The sequence below is a fragment of the Mus musculus genome, chromosome 7 (genome assembly GCF_000001635.26).
Source record: "Mus musculus strain C57BL/6J chromosome 7, GRCm38.p6 C57BL/6J".
NCBI lineage: Eukaryota > Metazoa > Chordata > Mammalia > Rodentia > Muridae > Mus > Mus musculus.
Window position 1 is genome coordinate 53,641,982 of NC_000073.6, and position 19,187 is coordinate 53,661,168.

The 19,187-nt window shown below is 37.4% G+C and overlaps 1 long non-coding RNA gene across 1 annotated transcript in view; it reads right to left on the reverse strand.

Moving 5' to 3' along the window:
- Gm33990 overlaps positions 1-18,810 on the reverse strand; it is a 29,994-nt gene extending 11,184 nt beyond the window's left edge. Inside the window, exons 1-2 of the long non-coding RNA XR_391470.2 lie at positions 18,736-18,810; positions 13,379-13,425 (exon numbers count right to left, since the gene is read on the reverse strand). This is a non-coding gene — a long non-coding RNA (predicted gene, 33990). The remainder of the gene's footprint in view (positions 1-13,378; positions 13,426-18,735) is intronic.
- Positions 18,811-19,187: the final 377 nt, after the last annotated feature.

Genomic DNA, 19,187 nt, shown 5'->3' on the forward strand with positions numbered 1-19,187 from the left:
CTCAGGGTTGTTTTGATTTGCATTTCCCTGATGATTAAGGATGTTGAACATTTTTTCAGGTGCTTCTCTGCCATTCAGTATTCCTCAGATGAGAATTCTTTGTTCAGTTCTGAGCCCTATTTTTAATGGGGTTTTTTGATTTTCTGAAGTCCACCTTCTTGAGTACTTTATATATGTTCGATATTAGTCCCCTATCTGATTTAGGATAGGTAAAGATCCTTTCCAAATCTGTTGGTGGTCTTTTTGTCTTATTGAAGGTGTCTTTTGCCTTGCAGAAACTTTGGAGTTTCATTAGGTCCCATTTGTCAATTCTCAATCTTACAGCACAAGCCATTGCTGTTCTGTTCAGGAATTTTTCCCCTGTGCCCATATCTTCAAGGCTTTTCCCCACTTTCTCCTCTATAACTTTCAGTGTCTCTGGTTTTATGTGAAGTTCTTTGATCCACTTAGATTTGACCTTAGTACAAGGAGATAAGTATGGATCGATTCGCATTCTTCTACATGATAACAACCAGTTGTGCCAGCACCAATTGTTGAAAATGCTGTCTTTCTTCCACTGGATGGTTTTAGCTCCCTTGTCAAAGATCAAGTGACCATAGGTGTGTGGGTTCATTTCTGGGTCTTCAATTCTATTCCATTGGTCTACTTGTCTGTCTCTATACCAGCACCATGCAGTTTTTATCACAATTGCTCTGTAGTAAAGTTTTAGGTCAGGCATGGTGATTCCACCAGAGGTTCTTTTATCCTTGAGAAGACTTTTTGCTATCCTAGGTTTTTTGTTATTCAAGATTAATTTGCAAATTGCTCCTTCTAATTCGTTGAAGAATTGAGTTGGAATTTTGATGGGGATTGCATTGAATCTGTAGATTGCTTTTGGCAAGATAGCCATTTTTACAATGTTGATCCTGCCAATCCATGAGCATGGGAGATCTTTCCATCTTCTGAGATCTTCTTTAATTTCTTTCTTTGGAGACTTGAAGTTCTTATCATACAGATCTTTCACTTCCTTAGTTAGAGTCACACCAAGATATTTTATATTATTTGTGACTATTGAGAAGGGTGTTGTTTCTCTAATTTCTTTCTCAGCCTGTTTATTCTTTGTATAGAGAAAGGCCATTGACTTGTTTGAGTTTATTTTATATCCAGCTACTTCACCGAAGCTGTTTATCAGGTTTAGGAGTTCTCTGGTAGAATTTTTAGGGTCACTTATATATACTATCATATCATCTGCAAAAAGTGATATTTTGAGTTCCTCTTTTCCAATTTGTATCCCCTTGATCTCCTTTTGTTGTCGAATTGCTCTGGCTAATACTTCAAGTACTATGTTGAAAAGGTAGGGAGAAAGTGGGCAGCCTTGTCTAGTCCCTGATTTTAGTGGGATTGCTTCCAGCTTCTCTCCATTTACTTTGATGTTGGCTACTGGTTTGCTGTAGATTGCTTTTATCATGTTTAGGTATGGGCCTTGAATTCCTGATCTTTCCAAAACTTTTATCATGAATTGGTGTTGGATCTTGTCAAATGCTTTTTCTACATCTAACGAGATGATCATGTGGTTTTTGTCTTTGAGTTTGTTTATATAATGGATTATATTGATGGATTTTCGTATATTAAACCATCCCTGCATCCCTGGAATAAAACCTACTTGGTCAGGATGGATGATTGCTTTAATGTGTTCTTGGATTCGGTTAATGAGAATTTTATTGAGGATTTTTGCATCGATATTCATAAGAGAAATTGGTATGAAATTTTCTATCTTTGTTGGGTCTTTCTGTGGTTTAGGTATCAGAGTAATAGTGGCTTCATAAAATTAGTTGGGTAGAGTACCTTCTACTTCTATTTTGTGAAATAGTTTGTGCAGAACTAGAATTAGATCTTCTTTGAAGGTCTGATAGAACTCTGCACTAAACCCATCTGGTCCTGGGCTTTTTTTGGCTGGGAGACTATTAATAACTGCTTTTTTTTTCTTTAGGGGATATGGGACTGTTTAGATGGTCAACTTGATCCTGATTCAACTTTGGTACCTGGTATCTGTCCAGAAATTTGTCCATTTCCTCCAGATTTTCCAGTTTTGTTGAGTATAGCCTTTTGTAGAAGGATCTGATGGTGTTTTGGATTTCTTCACGATCTGTTGTTATGTCTCCCTTTTCAGTTCTGATTTTGTTAATTAGGATTTTGTCTCTGTGCCCTATAGTGAGTCTAGCTAAGGGTTAATCTATGTTGTTGATTTTCTCAAAGAACCAACTCCTCATTTGGTTAATTCTTTGAATAGTTCTTCTTGTTTCCACTTGGTTGATTTCACCCCTGAGTTTGATTATTTCCTGCCGTCTACTCCTCTTGGTTGAATTTGCTTCCTTTTTTTCTAGAGCTTTTAGATGTGTTGTCAAGCTGCTAGTATGTGCTCTCTCCCGTTTCTTCTTGGAGGCACTCAGAGCTAAGAGTTTCCCTCTTAGAAATGCTTTCATTGTGTCCCATAGGTTTGGGTATGTTGTGGCTTCATTTTCTTTTCTTTCTTTTTTTTTTATTACGTAATTTACTCAATTACATTTCCAATGCTATCCAAAAAGTCCCACCCCCACTCCCCTACCCACCCATTCCCATTTTTTGGCCCTGGCATTCCCCTGTACTGGGGCATATAAAGTTTGCCTGACCAATGGGCCTCTCTTTCCATTGATGGCCAACTAGGCCATCTTTTGATACATATGCAGCTAGAGTCAAGAGCTCTGGGGTACTGGTTAGTTCATAATGTTGTTCCACTGATAGGGTTGCAGATCCCTTTAGTTCCTTGGATACTTTCTCTAGCTCCTCCATTCGGGGCCCTGTGATCCATCCAATAGTTGACTGTGAGCATCCACTTCTGTGTTTGCTAGGCCCTGGCCTAGTCTCACAAGGGACAGCTATATCACGGTCCTTGCAACAAAGGCTAGCTAGGACCTTTGCCATGGTGTCATCGTTTGGAGGCTAATTATGGGATGGATCCCTGGATATGGCAGTCTCTAGATGGTCCATCCTTTTGTCTCAGCTCCAAACTTGGTCTCTGTAACTCCTTCCATGGGTGATTGTTTCCTATTCTAAGAACGAGCAAATGTCCACACTTTGGTCTTCGTTCTTCTTCAGTTTCATGTGTTTTGCATCTTGTACCTTATATCTTGCTATACTAAGTTTCTGGGCTACCATCCACTTATCAGTGAGTACATTTCATTTGAGTTCTTTTGTGATTGGGTTACCTCACTCAGGATGATGCCCTCCAGGTCCATCAATTTGCCTAGGAATTTCATAAATTCATTCTTTTTAATAGCTGAGTAGTACTCCATTGTGTAAATGAACCACATTTTCTGTATCCATTCCTCTGTTTACGGGCATCTGGGTTATTTCCAGCTTCTAGATATTATAAATAAGGCTGTTATGAACATAGTGGAGCATGTGTCCTTCTTGCCGGTTGGGACATCTTCTGGATATATACCCAGGAGAGGTATTGCAGGATCCTCCAGTAGTACTATGTCCAATTTTCTGAGGAACCTCCAGACTGCTTTCCAGAGTGGTTGTAAAAGCTTGCAACCCCACCAACAATGGAGGAGTGTTCCTCTTTCTCCACATCCTCACCAGCATCTACTGTCACCTGAAATTTTGATCTTAGCCATTCTGACTGGTGAGAGATGGAAATCTCAGGGTTGTTTTGATTTGCATTTCCCTGATGATTAAGGATGTTGAACATTTTTTCAGGTGTTTCTCAGCCTTTCGGTATTCCTCGGGTGAGAATTCTTTGTTCAGCTCTGAGCCCCATCTTTCAAGGGGGTTATTTGATTTTCTGGAGTCTACCCTCTTGAGTTCTTTATATATATTGGATATTAGTCCCCTATCTGATTTAAGATAGGTAAAGATCCTTTCCCAATCTGTTGGTGGTCTTTTTTCTTATTGAAGGTGTCTTTTGCCTTGCAGAAGCTTTGCAGTTTCATGAGGTCCCATTTGTCAATCCTCGATCTTACAGCACAAGCCATTGCTGTTCTATTCAGGAATTTTTTCCCTGTGCCCATATCTTCAAGGCTTTTCCCCACTTTCTCCTCTATAAGTTTCAGTGTCTCTGGTTTTATGTGAAGTTCCTTGATCCACTTAGATTTGACCTTAGTACAAGGAGAGAGGAATGGTCAATTCGCATTCTTCTACATGATAACAACCAGTTGTGCCAGCACCATTTGTTGAAAATGCTGTCTTTCTTCCACTGGATGGTTTTAGCTCCCTTGTCTAAGATGAAGTGACCATAGGTGTGTGGGTTCAATACTGGGTCTTCACTTCTACTCCATTGGTCTACTTGTCTGTCACTATATCAGTACCATGCAGTTTTTATAACAATTGCTCTGTAGTAAAGCTTTAGGTCAAACATGGTACTTTTATCCTTGAGAAGACTTTTTGCTATCCTAGGTTTTTTGTTATTCCAGATGAATTTGCAGATTGCTCTTTCTAATTCGTTGAAGAATTGAGTTGGAATATTGATGGGGATTGCATTGAATCTGTAGATTGCTTTTGGCAAGATAGCCATTTTTACAATGTTGATCCTGCCAGTCCATGAGCATGGGAGATCTTTCCATCTTCTGAGATTTTCTTTAATTTCTTTCTTCAGAGATTTGAAGTTTTTATCATACAGAACTTTCACTTCCTTAGTTAGAGTCACGCCAAGATATTTTATATTATTTGTGACTATTGAGAAGGGTGTTGTTTCCCTAATTTCTTTCTCAGCCTGTTTATCCTTTGTGTAGAGAAAGGCCATTGACTTGTTTGAGTTAATTTTATATCCAGCTACTTCACCAAAGCTGTTTATCAGGTTCTCTGGTGGAATTTTTAGGGTCATATATATATATATATATATACTATCATATCGTCTGCAAAGAGTGATATTTTGACTTCATCTTTTCCAATTTGTATCCCCTTGATCTCCTTTTGTTGTCAAATTGCTCTGGCTAGGACTTCAAATACTATGTTGAAGAGGTAGGGAGAAAGTGGGCAGCCTTGTCTAGTCCCTGATTTTAGTGGGATTTCTTCCAGCTTCTTACCATTTACTTTGATGTTGGCTACTGGTTTGCTGTAGATTGCTTTTATCATGTTTAGGTATGGGCCTTGAATTCCTGATCTTTCCAAGACTTTTATCATGAATGGGTGTTGGATCCAAGCAAATGCTCTGAAGAAACAACCTGGAGTAGCCATTCTAATATCTAATAAAATCTACTTCCAAACCAAAGTTATCAAAAAAAGACAAGGAGGCGAACTTCATATCCATCAGTGGTAAAATCTTCCAAGAGGAACTCTCAATTCTGAATATCTACGCTCCAAATGCAAGGGCAGCCACATTCATTAAAGACACTTTAGTAAAGCTCAAAGCACACATTGCACCTCACACAATAATAGTGGGAGACTTCAACACATCACTTTCATCAATGGACAGATTGTGGAAACAGAAACTAAACAGGGACACAGTACTGGCCCTTTAAGTTGAAAATCTTCATCTCATCAACTCCTATTATCCATAGGTTTGGTCTTCTCATTGTGTCCTGGATTTCCTGGATGTTTTGAGTTAGGATTTTTTTGCGTTTTGTATTTTCTTTGATTGTTGTGCTGATGTTCTCTAAGGAATCTTCTGCACCTGATATTCTCTCTTCCATCTCTTGTATTCTGTTGCTGATGCTCGCATCTATGGTTCCAGATTTCTTTCCTAGAGTTTCCATCTCCAGCGTTGCCTCACTTTGGGTCTTCTTTTTTGTGTCTACTTCCCTTTTTAGGTCTTGGATGGTTTTATTCAATTCCATCACCTGTTTGGTCGTGTTTTCCTGCCATTCTTTAAGGATTTTTTTGTGTTTCCTCTTTAAGGTCTTCTACCTGTTTAGCTGTGTTCTCCTGTATTTCTTTAAGTGAGTTATTAAAGTCCTTCTTGATGTCCTCTACCATCATCATGAGATATGCTTTTAAATCCGGGTCTTGCTTTTCATGTTTGTTGGGGTGCCCAGGACTAGGTGGGGAGGGAGTGCTGCATTCTAATAATGGTGAGTGGTCTTGATTTCTGTTAGTAGGATTCTTAAGTATGCCTTTCGCCATCTGTTAATCTCTGAAGCTAGTTGTTATAGTTGTCTCTGGTTAGAGCTTGTTCCTCAGGTGACTCTGTTAGCCTCTATCAGCAGACCTGAGAGACTAGATCTCTCCTTAGCTTCAGTGGTCAGAGTATTCTCTGTGGGCAAGCTCTCTTCTTGCATAGAAGGTGCCCAGATATCTGGTGTTGAACCGGCCTCCTGGCAGATGTTGTGTTCGACTCACCAGAGGTGTTAAGATCCCGTGGAGGGTCCTATGAGGACCTTGGGGCTGTCCGGAAACTCTGCGCACAAGGAATGCTGGTGCTGGAGTGGCCCGGAAGGGCCTTGTGCCCCTGATCAGGCCGGGTTATCTGTTTCCCTAGTTAATGCAGTCTCAGGTCCAGCGGGATTATATAGGAGCAGATGCTGTGTTCCACTCACTAGAGGTCTTAGGATCCCGTAGGTGATCCTGTGTGGGTCCTTGTGGGTGTCCTGAGACTCAGCGGGCAAGGCACCCCGGTGCTCTGTTAAGTGTGTCTTAAGTGTACATAGTTCACACATATACATCAAGTTAATATTATATATGATTTGCATACTTTAGTATGCACCTTGATTAATTTTTTACCTATACATTCTATACATTAATCTCTGGTTGACATAAAGATCCATTGTCATTAAAACAATATAATTAGTTTTCTGACACTGCTATTGGCAGAAAGCTCAAGTCAGGGGACCACATGAGAGCCACTCAGTTTTCTGTTTCCATAGCTCTCTCCTTACTCATAAACATTTATTGATATTTGTTCATGAAAAGGCAGGCTTATCTGACTCCCTCACAGCTCTCTCTTTTATTCTTTCTCTCTCTGTGTCTCTCTGTGTCTGTCTATCTCTCTCTGTCCCTGTTTGTGTGTGTGTGTGTGTGTGTGTGTGTGTGTGTGTGTGCGCGCGCGCGCGCGTGTGTTTGTGTGTGTTTACTCTCTACCTCTGATTTTGACTTTATATCTGAGACAGGGTGGTATGCAACCCTGGATCCCACAGAACATAAACTCCTGATCCTTCTGCCTGGACTTACTGAGTCTGTGTTTACAGAGTTGTGACTTCTATGACCTGTCACTCTCTTTTCTAATCACCATAAAGCCCACTTCTGAGAGTCATTTAACATTAATTACCACCCCCAATCCCCATAAACATATAGGGTTACAGTGGAGATGAGAATTTGTGCATATGAACATCGTGGGGTCAGAGTTCAGCCTATAGAGTCAGAAATTTAGGGAATTGCATTTATTTACTTAATTTTTTTCTAAAAACTTCTCAGTTTTTTATCTTACATTTAGAGTCTTTGCTCATTTATGGTTAACATTTGAATGCATTAAGCAGGTAATTTTAGCTATGTTATAATCTATTACTGGGGTGAGAACAAAAAGTAAACGTAATTGGAATTAGAGGAAAAAAGATATTTGAAATAGATAGTGAGATGAACCATCTCGTGAAGAAAGATTGTACCAAAAAGTGAAATCATCTCAAATAAATTTTGGGTTTTTTTGTTTGTATTGTTTTGGTTTGATTGTTGTTGTTGTTAATGGTGGTGGTGGTGGTGGTGGTGGTGGTGTGTGTGACACAATGTGTCCTGTGGTCCAGAGGCCTACAACTTGATCTACAGTGCATGCTGACCTTGAGCTCCTGCCTCTTTTCTCTATCTCCCAAGTGCTGGGATTACAACCCTATGCCTTCAAGCTGATTACATAGTTATTTTCTATAAAGAGGGCATTAATTAATACTTGTAAAATTCAGACTCTCAGCCCCCTTATTATATTGTCCTAGGACTATTAAAGAAAAGCTGCAGTTTAAAAAGTCAATGATTAGATTTGATTTTGAAGCTACATGTTATAATTTGTTCTGTGGTCATGTCTCAGTAATTCTTAGGTGGTTACAGCTATCTCTTAATGTCTATCACTTGTGTAGATAGTATATCACAGCATGGTGTTACCAGATTTGTCCAATTTTCAGAGAGATGATTTAAATCTAGATATTATTTTGTTAGCAGAACATAATAATTCTTAAGAGGATTTTATGTGATATAAACACACACATATTATATATGCTTATAACTTTTTTCCAGTACTGGGAATTGAACCCAGAGCATCATTCATGGCAAGGAAAAATTCCCCAAAAAGGACTGCATGCTATTATACAGCATAATAGTAACACATTTTAAATTTGTTAACTACAAACTACAGGGAACCTTCTGAATCAGTGAGGACAACCAAAAGCTCAGAAGGTTCTATAGGTATCCCAGGCAAACCCTGAATGAAAATATAAACAGCTGTGGTGAGCCTTCAAATCCCCCACAAAACTGACAGTTTGCATATCTTAACCATATGCTATGATCTGCTGAATGAAAATCTCTATCTAGGTAAATGCTGCTCATTTTCACCTACTTTGTCTTTAAATGTGGAGATGGAGTAATGACTTTCTAAAGACACTAACTGTCTCTCACACAAGCAAGTGTGTGTATTCCATTGCATTTTAGGTTACAGGTAGATTAAAGTTGCTAATCTCAGATTTAACCCTCGGGAGATAATCTTCCAAATTATATATGTGTGTCCAAAGAAATATTCAAGGACTCCTCAAATAAGCAAAAGAAGGAAGACAGAGCAATGTGTGAGAGTACAGGAGGTACAGAGAGATGGCATGATTCATTTGAGGTAAAAAGATGTGGCCCCTCAGACATTTGGAAATAGCCAGAGGTGGAATCTTAACTAACAGTGCAGAAAGGAACAATTATTGCAATACTTTTAGTGCACTGAGGCACATATTTGACTCCTGATCTACAAATAGAAAGATGACTATACTGTTTAAATTATTTAATTTCTGATTTCCTGTCATAGTAATAAGAGTTGTTTTCCTAAAAAGTATTATTCTCAAACTTCTGTTTTCATTTGCATTGGAAGATATCTTCATTTCTAGTTAAGAAGGGAAATAATTGGTTAACATTTACTCTTTACACCTGATCATAAGATATGGATTCCATAATGACATTTATTTTATAAACCAGGAAATGAAAGCATCATAAGTTTATAAAATGGGCAATCTTAGACATTTTAAGTTTAAAATAATGTAATTAAAATCTTTATGAGTTAGGCAAACATAGAAGTAGGAGATAGATTGTCACATAACTCTACTTTAGCATGAACAGTGATAGTTATATGTAGAAAACAAAATTCTAAGAAATACTATGGTTGGTTACAGTTCTGTGTTTCCTTACTTGCATGTACTCTGATGAATTAGCATCTTGTCTCTGGCTGAATCTCTACTCCTGAGTGGCTGAGTTTCAGCTACTTGTTGCTTCTTCTTCTTCTTCTTCTTCTTCTTCTTCTTCTTCTTCTTCTTCTTCTTCTTCTTCTTCTTCTTCTTCTTCCCCCTCCTCCTCCCCCTCTCCTCTCCCTCCCCTCCCCCTCCCCTCTCCCTCCCCTCCTCCTCCTCCTCCTCCTCCTCCTCCTTCTTCTTCTTCTTCTTCTTTATTAGATATTTTCTTCATTTACAATTCAAATGCTATCCCCAAAGCCCCCTATACCCTCCCCCTGCCCTGCTCCCCAACCAACCTACTCCCACTTCCTAGCCCTTGCATTTCCCTGTACTGGGTCATATGATCTTCCCAAGACCAAAGGCCTCTCCTCCCATTGATGGCTGATTAGGCCATCCTCTGCTACATATGCAACTAGAGACACAGCTCTGGGGGTACTGGTTAGTTCATATTGTTGTTCCTCCTTTAGGGTTGCAGACCCCTTTAGCTTCTTGGGTACCTTCTCTAAGTCCTTCACTGGGGGCCCTGTGTTCCATCCAGTAGATGACTGTGATCATTCACTTCATGCTATGTCAGGGTCCTGTCAGTAAAATCATTCTGGCATATGCAGTAGTGTCTGAGTTTGGTGGTTGTATATGGGATGGATCGCTGATTGAGTCAGTCTCTGGATGGTCCTTACTTCTGTCTCAGCTCTGACCTTTGTCTCTGCAACTCCTTCCATGGGTATTTTGTTCCCCATTCTAAGAAGGAGCGAAGTATCCACACTTTGGTCTTCCTTTTTCTTGAGTTTCATGTGTTTTGCAAATTGCACCTTGGATATTCTAAGTTTCTGGGCTAATATCCGATACATAAAATGTGGTATATTTACACAATGGAGTACTACTCAGCAAGCAAGTCTTTTTAAATAATGGGATATTTTGACCATTTAATAGTTACAATTTTCTTTATAATGATTTGTGATGAAAAGGGTGTTTTCTAATAATAGTATAATATAATTGTGATATCAAGGTATCATGAATAAGTGATACTTTCTATGAGAAAATTAACAAATTCACTGTTTTGCTTTGTTTTGTTTTGTTTTATTTTCTGGAAGAAAACCCATTGATACCTGATCTACTCTGTGATCATTGTCTCCCAAGGAAGAACTCAGGCCATGCTTAGAGCCAGGAGTCAGGTCACCTTCTGCTGACTATCTCCAGTCTTATGATCTCAGTTATACTTGAAGAGCTTTAAGCTAGTTAAATGCTTGGGACATCTTGTACTTAAAGATACTTACATATTTCTACTATTTGTGAGAAATTTAGAAGCACTTGAACACAATTTCTAGTTGAATCCTCTCTATTCTGAGAGCAATGAAAGGCTAGATTCTATGATATTTGCTACATATGCAATGAAGCCATCCAGAGGACAAAGTAGTTTGTACCTTATACTCTAATTCTGGTCACTGTTATGTAATCTACTCAATTCACCATGCAGGCAAGCTGCTTATATCTCACTGCCAGCTCATGTGTGGACATCATTATGGCATTGCCCCTGCTCAGGAAAGCCTAACAGAAAGCAGTCGTAAAGTTTAAATCACAGTGCCAGTATAAGAGGTAAAATTTCTAAAATATGTCTAAAGCAAGAGCATGAATATTTTCTCCAAAATGAGTTTCAATATATCTTCTTTGAAAAAAACAAGTTTACTTTTGAGCTGTTTTCTTGTGACTCGGCTTTGGAAGAAAATTAAGCTTTGTAGATTTATGGAGCACATGATTTCAATATTCAGCTCAGCAAAAAGTTTCTCTTGCATGTGCAGTTTGAAGGAAAAGTGTTTCATAAACCATGGCATGACACTTAGGAAAGGGCATGCTCTAGCAGAAGTACCAGCTAGGGAAACACCAAAATTCACCCAACACAACACAAGAAAAATGGGTCTGTGGCCAAGACAAAATAATGCATCTTCTTTAGGGAACTCACCAATATTTATACCTCAAAGATATGAAGGGCTTTCTTCCAATTTGGACAAAAATATTGTTGGCAGAATAGTGGTAGAATAGGTCAACATCCTTTTGGTGACTAGGAAGGAAAAATTTTCAACTGATAGTGGATAGCTTAATTGGAATGTTTTACTTGTTCTGTTATGACATGAATGAATAGTTCTTCAGGTAGATAAAATTCTTCATATTTGTATTTGCCTCTATGTCTTCCCTTAGCTACGTGGAATAAACTCACTCTTCAGCCTCCTAATTAAGAACCTATAGAACACATAGTAAGACTTTCCCCTGCTCTGTGCTGGATGCATTGGTTAAAACTTCTGAATCCATCTAACAGATAACTGTGGGACCTAAACCAGAAATAAACATTTGTAAACGATGCATTGGACACGATTATATTAAACCGTTGGCCTCTTGTTTCCTATTAAATTTCCCAGGGGTGGGGTGGGATACTCCATTGTTCTATCTATTTTCTAAGTTTACTCTTCTTATTTCTGACAAGGCTACCATAATTCCTCACATGGTCAATAAACTCATCCTTTTTTTCCCCCTGTATTATCCATGATTTTATCTATGTAGAATTCTTGGAGCTTCATTGTATGTCAAACATAGCTGCAATCCCAGCATTCTGGAGACAGAATAAAGAAAAGACTAGCCTGGAGCTCTGTGAGATTATGTCTCAAATCCACAAAAAAATAAAAAAATAACAGTCGCCCAAAATACCTACAAAAATGTGTAAACCAGGCTGTGGTGGCAAATGCTAATCTCTCAGATATAGACCAGGCTTGTCTACAGGGCTATTTCCAGGACAGCCAGCAACAAAGAGACAAACCCTGTCCTTAAAAAGCCAAAATTCCAAAACTAAAAACAAAAGAATATGTGGAAACTTTAACGAACATGTATGCCATTTCTTACAAATCTCTCACACTAAGCAATTTCATTATATTCTCCATGTTAGGGAATGTAAAAGCTAAAAACTAACACTATTAAAAAAACAACACAGTAAAATAAACATTAACAAGTTGAGTTAATAGTTAAATATAACACATGGTCTCTTTGTTTCTATGAATTCATTACCAGTTCTACAGCTCTATCTTCAAATCTTCACCTCCATCACCACTTCTGGAAAGGCTCCTTGTAGCAAGAACTCTCCAGCTCTTCTTTAAAAGAAGTATTTCTATCAATTTTCTCCTTCTATATTACATTTTTAGTAGTATAATTCAAAAGTTAGTTTCTGAAGATCCTTTCTTGCAAACGATCAAATTATTATCATTCTCCGTTCTAAAACATAGATATATGGCTCTAGCTGCATATGTAGCAGAGAATGGCCTAGTTAGTCAACAATGGAAGGAGAGCCCCTTGGTTCTGTGAAGGCTCTAAGCCCCAGTGTAGGGAAATGGCAGGAGGAAGCAGAAGTGGGTGGGTTGGTGAGCAGTGGAAGGGGGGAAGGGATAGGTGGTTTTTAGGAGGGGAAACCAGGAAAGGGGATGACACTTGAAATGTAAATAAAATATCTAATAAAAAATCCGAAAAAATAAAACATGGATATTTGTTTCTTTTCATAAAATATTTATTTAATTTATTTGTTAATTTTCTCTTCTCTCAACTCCTCCTAGACCTTTCCTCCATTCCTCACTCTTTCTAAACCCACTCACTCAAGAAAAAAACAAGCAATGAAAAAATCAAAACATATTCACGATTTGAAAAAACAAACAAACAAACAAGAAAAACGTGAAAAAGAATCCAAAGAAAACAAAAATTACACATAAAAAAATGGAATTTGTTTTGTTTTGACTAGCTAATCTTGGGCACATAGAATTTGCCCCAGAGTGTGATTGATATATCCAGCGCCACCAAACTATGTTGAGAGAAAGAGAGGGGAGGAGATAAATTTCAAGTGGAACCTTAAATGAATTGTAACTGTATTAAAGTATCAAACATAACACTGGCTATCTGTAAACTCGTGTTAGTGTAATTACAACTGGCTGGCCATGCTACTTTTTCTTTGAAACTAGTAATTGTGAAGGATTTTTCAGAATTCTTACCATTAGCTCCTGCCTTCTGATGTACTAGATCTCTTGATATTTTATTCCTGCAAAACATAATGAACGACTCTCCATTACATGAACTCACATATTTGCCTTACAGATTAGAATAATTTAATGAAATGACAGAGAAAACACCATATTTTCAGTTCTGGGACTAATCACACAGTTACATAAAAATAAAATTTCCAAAAATGTTGGATGTTTTAAATTAAGAGTTTCATTTTTCTTTGCTTCTTCATTTCTCTGATATTATAAACTCCCCCACATTAATGGGCATCATGTATTACATCATAATCATTGTACAAAGTTATAGGGTGAATACTTGCAACTATTCTATTCTGACCTATCATAAATACCTATAGGCTGGATAAAATCCTGCTCTACAATGCAAAAGCCAAGCACTTCTAATCTTAATGTGATCACAAAAACCTCCCAGGATCCCAGAATCCTCCGTGACTTTGCTTTGTTTCTTCCACTTTTCAAGTGTGGGTCTGTGCATATATACTGGTACTATAAACCTTTCACAATTGTTAATTAAGGGAATGCAGCATTCTGAAGGAAGATTGCACTGTTATAATGTTTAGTAGTGTTTCATACACCAACATTTTCAGAAATTTCTGATTGAAGATGAAATTCAATATTCCATGACTTTGAAGTAAGCTACTATACAGAGTACAGCTTCAGTGGGACTTCCTCTGTAAATTTCAGATAATTATACAATGTGAAATAAACAGGTAGGAAATATGTTGTGGGGGAGAGCAGCATTTCTTCTTAAAGACACTCTGACTAATTTTGAAACTTTGTATATTTGTGCAATGAGTTAAGAGGACAGCAGGGGAAATAATTTCAAAACTAATTTTCAATAGTGTATATTTTGTTTGTTTTTTAATTTAACTTACAAAAAACACTAGCATTAATATTTCTAGCAGAACTTTACCATAGGAAAATCTTAGCAAGATTTAAGAACAGAAAATACAAATGATCCCCATGTTTCATGCACATAGAAAGTACAATTTTAGCTAAAATGGCATATTCTCTTTATACTAAGTGTTTCTGTTCTCTTTCTATTGAACAGAAATCTTGTCAGGACACATTAACTTGAGGATGAAACAACATGTTATGAAATTTGTGACATAATAAATATAACACTCCAGCTTCCTGTCCCTGACATTCAGCAATACAGTGGTATAGAACCTTCACAGGACCAAGGGCTTCTCCTTCCATTGATGATTGACTAGGCAACTCTCTGCTACATATGCAGCTAGAGCCATGAGCCCCACTGTGTGTTTTCTTTGATTAGTGGTTTAGTCCCAGGGAGCTCTGGGGGTCCTGATTAGATCATATTGTTGTTCCTCCTATGGGGCTTCAAAACCCTCAGATCCTTGGGTACTTTCTCTAGCTCCTTCATTGGGGACCCTGTGCTTCATCCAATGGATGACTCTGAGCATCTACTTCTGTATTTGCCAGGCACTGGCAGAGCCTCTCAGGATACAGCTATATCAGACTCCTGTCAGCAAGCTCTTGTTGGCATCTGCAATAGCATCTTGGTATGGTGGTTGTATATGGGATGGATCCCCAGGTGGGGACATCTCTGGATGGTCATTCCTTCAGTCTCTGCTCTGAACTTTGTCTATGCAACTCCTTCCATGTTTTTTTTTTTTTTTGTTCCCCCTTTTAAGAAGGATCAGTGTATCCACACTTTGGTCTTCCTTCTTATTGAGTTTCATGTGTTTTTCAAATTCTATCGAGGGTATTCTGAGCTTCTGGGCTAATATCCACTTACCAGGGAGTGCATATCATGTGCATTCTTTTCTGATTGGGTTACCTCACTTAGGATGATGTCCTCCAGATTTATCCATTTGTCTAAGAATTTCATAAATTCATTGTTTTTAATAGCTATGTAGTGCTCCATTGTGTTAATGTACCATATTTTCTGTATCCATTCCTCTGTTGAGAAACTTCTAGTTTCCAGCTTCTGGCTATTATAAATAAGGCTGCTATGAACATATTGAAACATGTGTCCTCATTACATGATGGAGCATCTTCTGGGTATACTCTCAGGAGTAGTATTCCTGGATCTTCCAGTTGTACTATGTCCAAAAAATGTTGAACAATTTTTTATGTGCTTCTCAGCCATTCGGTATTTCTTAGTTGAGAGTTCTTTGTTTAGCTCTGTATGCCATTTTTAATAGGGTTATTTGGTTTACTCGAGTCTTATTTCTTGAGTTCTTTGTATATATTGGATATTAGCCTCTATCAGATTTAAAATTAGTAAAGATCATGATTCAAGGCCCATACCTAAACATAATAAGAGCAATATACAGCAAACCAGTAGACAACATCAGACTGAATGGAGAGAAACTTGAATCAATCCCCCTAAAATCAGGGACTAGACAAGGCTGCCTACTCTCTCCCTCCCTATTCAATACGGTTCTTGAAATCCTAGCCAGAGCAATTAGACAACAAAAGGAGATCACAGGGATACAAACTGGAAAGTAAGAAGTCAAAATATCACTATTTTCAGAAGATAAGATAGTATACATAAGTGACACCAAAAATTCTACCAGAGAAATCCTAAACCTGATAAACAACTTCAGTGGCATAGCTGGATATAAAATTAACTCAAACAAATCAGTGTCTTTCTCTACACAAAGGATAAACAGGCTGAGAAAGTAATTAGGGAAACAACACCCTTCCCTATAAATAGTCACACATAATATACAATATTTTGGTGTTACTCTAACTAAGGAAAGATCTGTACGATAAGAACTTCAATTCTTTGAAGAAAGAAATCAAAGAAGATCTAAGAAGATGGAAAGATCTCCTATGCTCATGGATTGGCATGGTTATTATAGGAAAAATGGCTATCTTGCAGAAAGCAATCTACAGATTCAATGCAATCCCCATAAAAATTCCAACTCAATTCTTCAGAGTTAGAAAGGACAATTTGCATAATCATCTGGAATAGCAAAAAACCCAGAATAGCAAAAACTATTCTCAAAAACAAAAGAACCTCTGTTGGAATCACCATCCCTGACCTCAAGCTGTACTACAGAGCAATTGTGGTAAAAACTGCATGGTACTAGTACAGAGACAGACAGGTTGAACAATGGAATAGAAATGAAGATGCAGAAATGAACCCACACATCTGTGGTCACTTGATCTTTGACAAGGGAGCTAAAACCATCCAGGGGAAAATATACAGCAGTTTCACCAAATGGTGCTGGCTCAACTGGTTGTTAGCATGTAGAAAAATGCGAATTGATCTATACTTATCTCCTTGTATAAAGCTCAAGTCTAAGTGGATCAAGGAACTCCACATAAAACCAGAGACACTGAAATTTATAGAGGATTCGGGAGAGTCTCAAAGATATGGGCACAGGGAAAAAATTTCTGAACAGAACAGCAATGGCTTGTGTTTTAAGACCAAGGATCAACAAATGGGACCTCATAAAATTGCAAAGCTTCTGTAATCAAAAGGACACTGTGAGTAAGACAAAAAGGCCACCAACAGATTGGGGAAAGATCTTTACCAATCCTAAATCCAATAGGGGGCTAATATCCAATACATATAAATAACTCAAGAAGTTGGATTCCAGAAAACCAAATAACCCTATTAAAAAATGGGATACAGAGCTAAACAAAGAACTTTAAACTGAGGAGTACTGAATGGCTGAGAAGCACCTAAAAAAGTGTTCAACATCCTTAATCATCAGGGAAATGCAATCGAAACAACCCTGAGATTCCACCTTATACCAATCAGAATGGCTAGGATCAAAAACTCAGGTGACAGTAGATGATGGCTAGGGTGTGGAGAAAGAGGAACACTTCATTGTTGGTGGGATTGCATGCTAGTACAACCACTCTGAAAATCAAATTTCTGGTTCCTCAGAAAATTAGACATAGTATGACCGGAAGATCCAGGAATACCACCCCTGAGTATATACCCAGAACATGCTCCGACTACATATGCTTTACTATGTTCATAGCAGCCTTATTTATAATAGCCAGAACCTGGAAATTCTACTATTTCTAAGACACTGTTATTCATAATTAAGCAGTCATTCAATGCTGAAGCTGAGATAACATGGCTTGAAGCATTTTAAACTTTATGTGATGGCACATCCACTGAAAATCTGCTCTATATATCAATAATTGCAAATCCGACTTAAACTTACTACCATGTTATTGCATTGTACAGACTTGCTCTCATAACAAAGCAGTACTATCTATATCCTCTAAACATCCAGAAGAATAAGAATTCTAGACACCTAACTGAAGACTCTATCTAGTTGAAAGTTCTCAGCATGTATTTACATTTGTATTGCATAGTCACAGACACTTGGATAAATGAAATGTACCTTTCTTCATTCAAAATTCTGTTCATGAAATAATTTTAAAGAGCTTTCAATTAAACTTTATTTAATTAACATATGAAAACAGAGGATTACCTGAACTAAAAATGTATGCCTTCATTTGATTGATATGATAAAACACTGTTGAATGCATGCTGGCTTACATTTCAATCATCGAAGGAAGTCTGGACAGGTCTTCTTGCCTTGAATCTGGGAATCTCAGAGCCAATGTACATCAGACTCTGCTGCTGGCTGGCTTGTTAACAGCCTCATGCTTATCTAGCTCTCTCATAGAACTCAGAACCACCTCCTGAGGAAATGGTGTACCCTAAAACATCAATTAATAATTTAAACAGCCAATTTGATCTAGATAACTCTTCTACTGAGAAATCTTTATTAAGTGCCTCTAGAGTATATCAAATGGACTGTTAAAACTAAGTAGATTATTGCATACATAGTTTACTGACTCTTATATAGGTTTGATTATTATCTAAGTAGTCATGAAATATGTCTTTAGGAGTGTTTGGAACACTGCTTTTTGGATATATTACAGTGACATCAGATGGTGTCTCTTTTAATATGTTCATTTATATTTTGCATTTTCTTATGACTATAGCCTAATATATCCAAAAGTCATTCATAGTTTGCATACATGAAAAAATACTAAAAATTATTTTACATACTATTAAGATTTAATAAGAGAATCAGTTTATAGATATAATATTAGATGCTAAACTAATATTTATAAACTTAGTAATTACCACTACTTTATAATGTATTAAAAGTTACTTTTTTACTTAAATTCAGTATACTAATGAATGTGTGAGCTACAGAAATGTCCTAAGACTTCTCCGATGTACTTTTTTGAATTATTAGTTCCTATGTTTCTAAGTTCTATGTTCACCTTCCAGTCTTTTCATTGTTGCTGCATTTCTTTAATAAAAGATATTACTTATCTAAATCTCATGCTTCATTAACAAAGCATTTGATCATAATCACCTTGGTTATCTGCTTTCAACTCCTTCAAGGTCCCCACCACACTTCTTCATCTTTCATATCTGAGGGTAATATTACTTCTGCAGGAGAAACGAGTAAACAGGTCATCTTCTGTAGTTTTTAATAAAGGATTTATATGCATATTATGAGATTTAGTTTAAAGTAAACACCACCTCCAATTCTTAACTCTATAATCCTGGATGTACAAAGCCCACTGTGGTCCCAAATTAATGATATGTCTATCACATCAGTTGCTCCAGGTTTTCTGCAAGAGCTCTTCTACTATTTTTATATAGAAATTAAAATAATAAATATTCAATGATGATGAAATACCTCATTTAATAAATAGTAAATAAGCTAAAATACATATATAAGTATTGTACTAAAAGGTGCAGAAATTAACAGAGCCAAGTTGAAGAAAATAAGAGAATAACATCTGTCTATGTTACTAACCT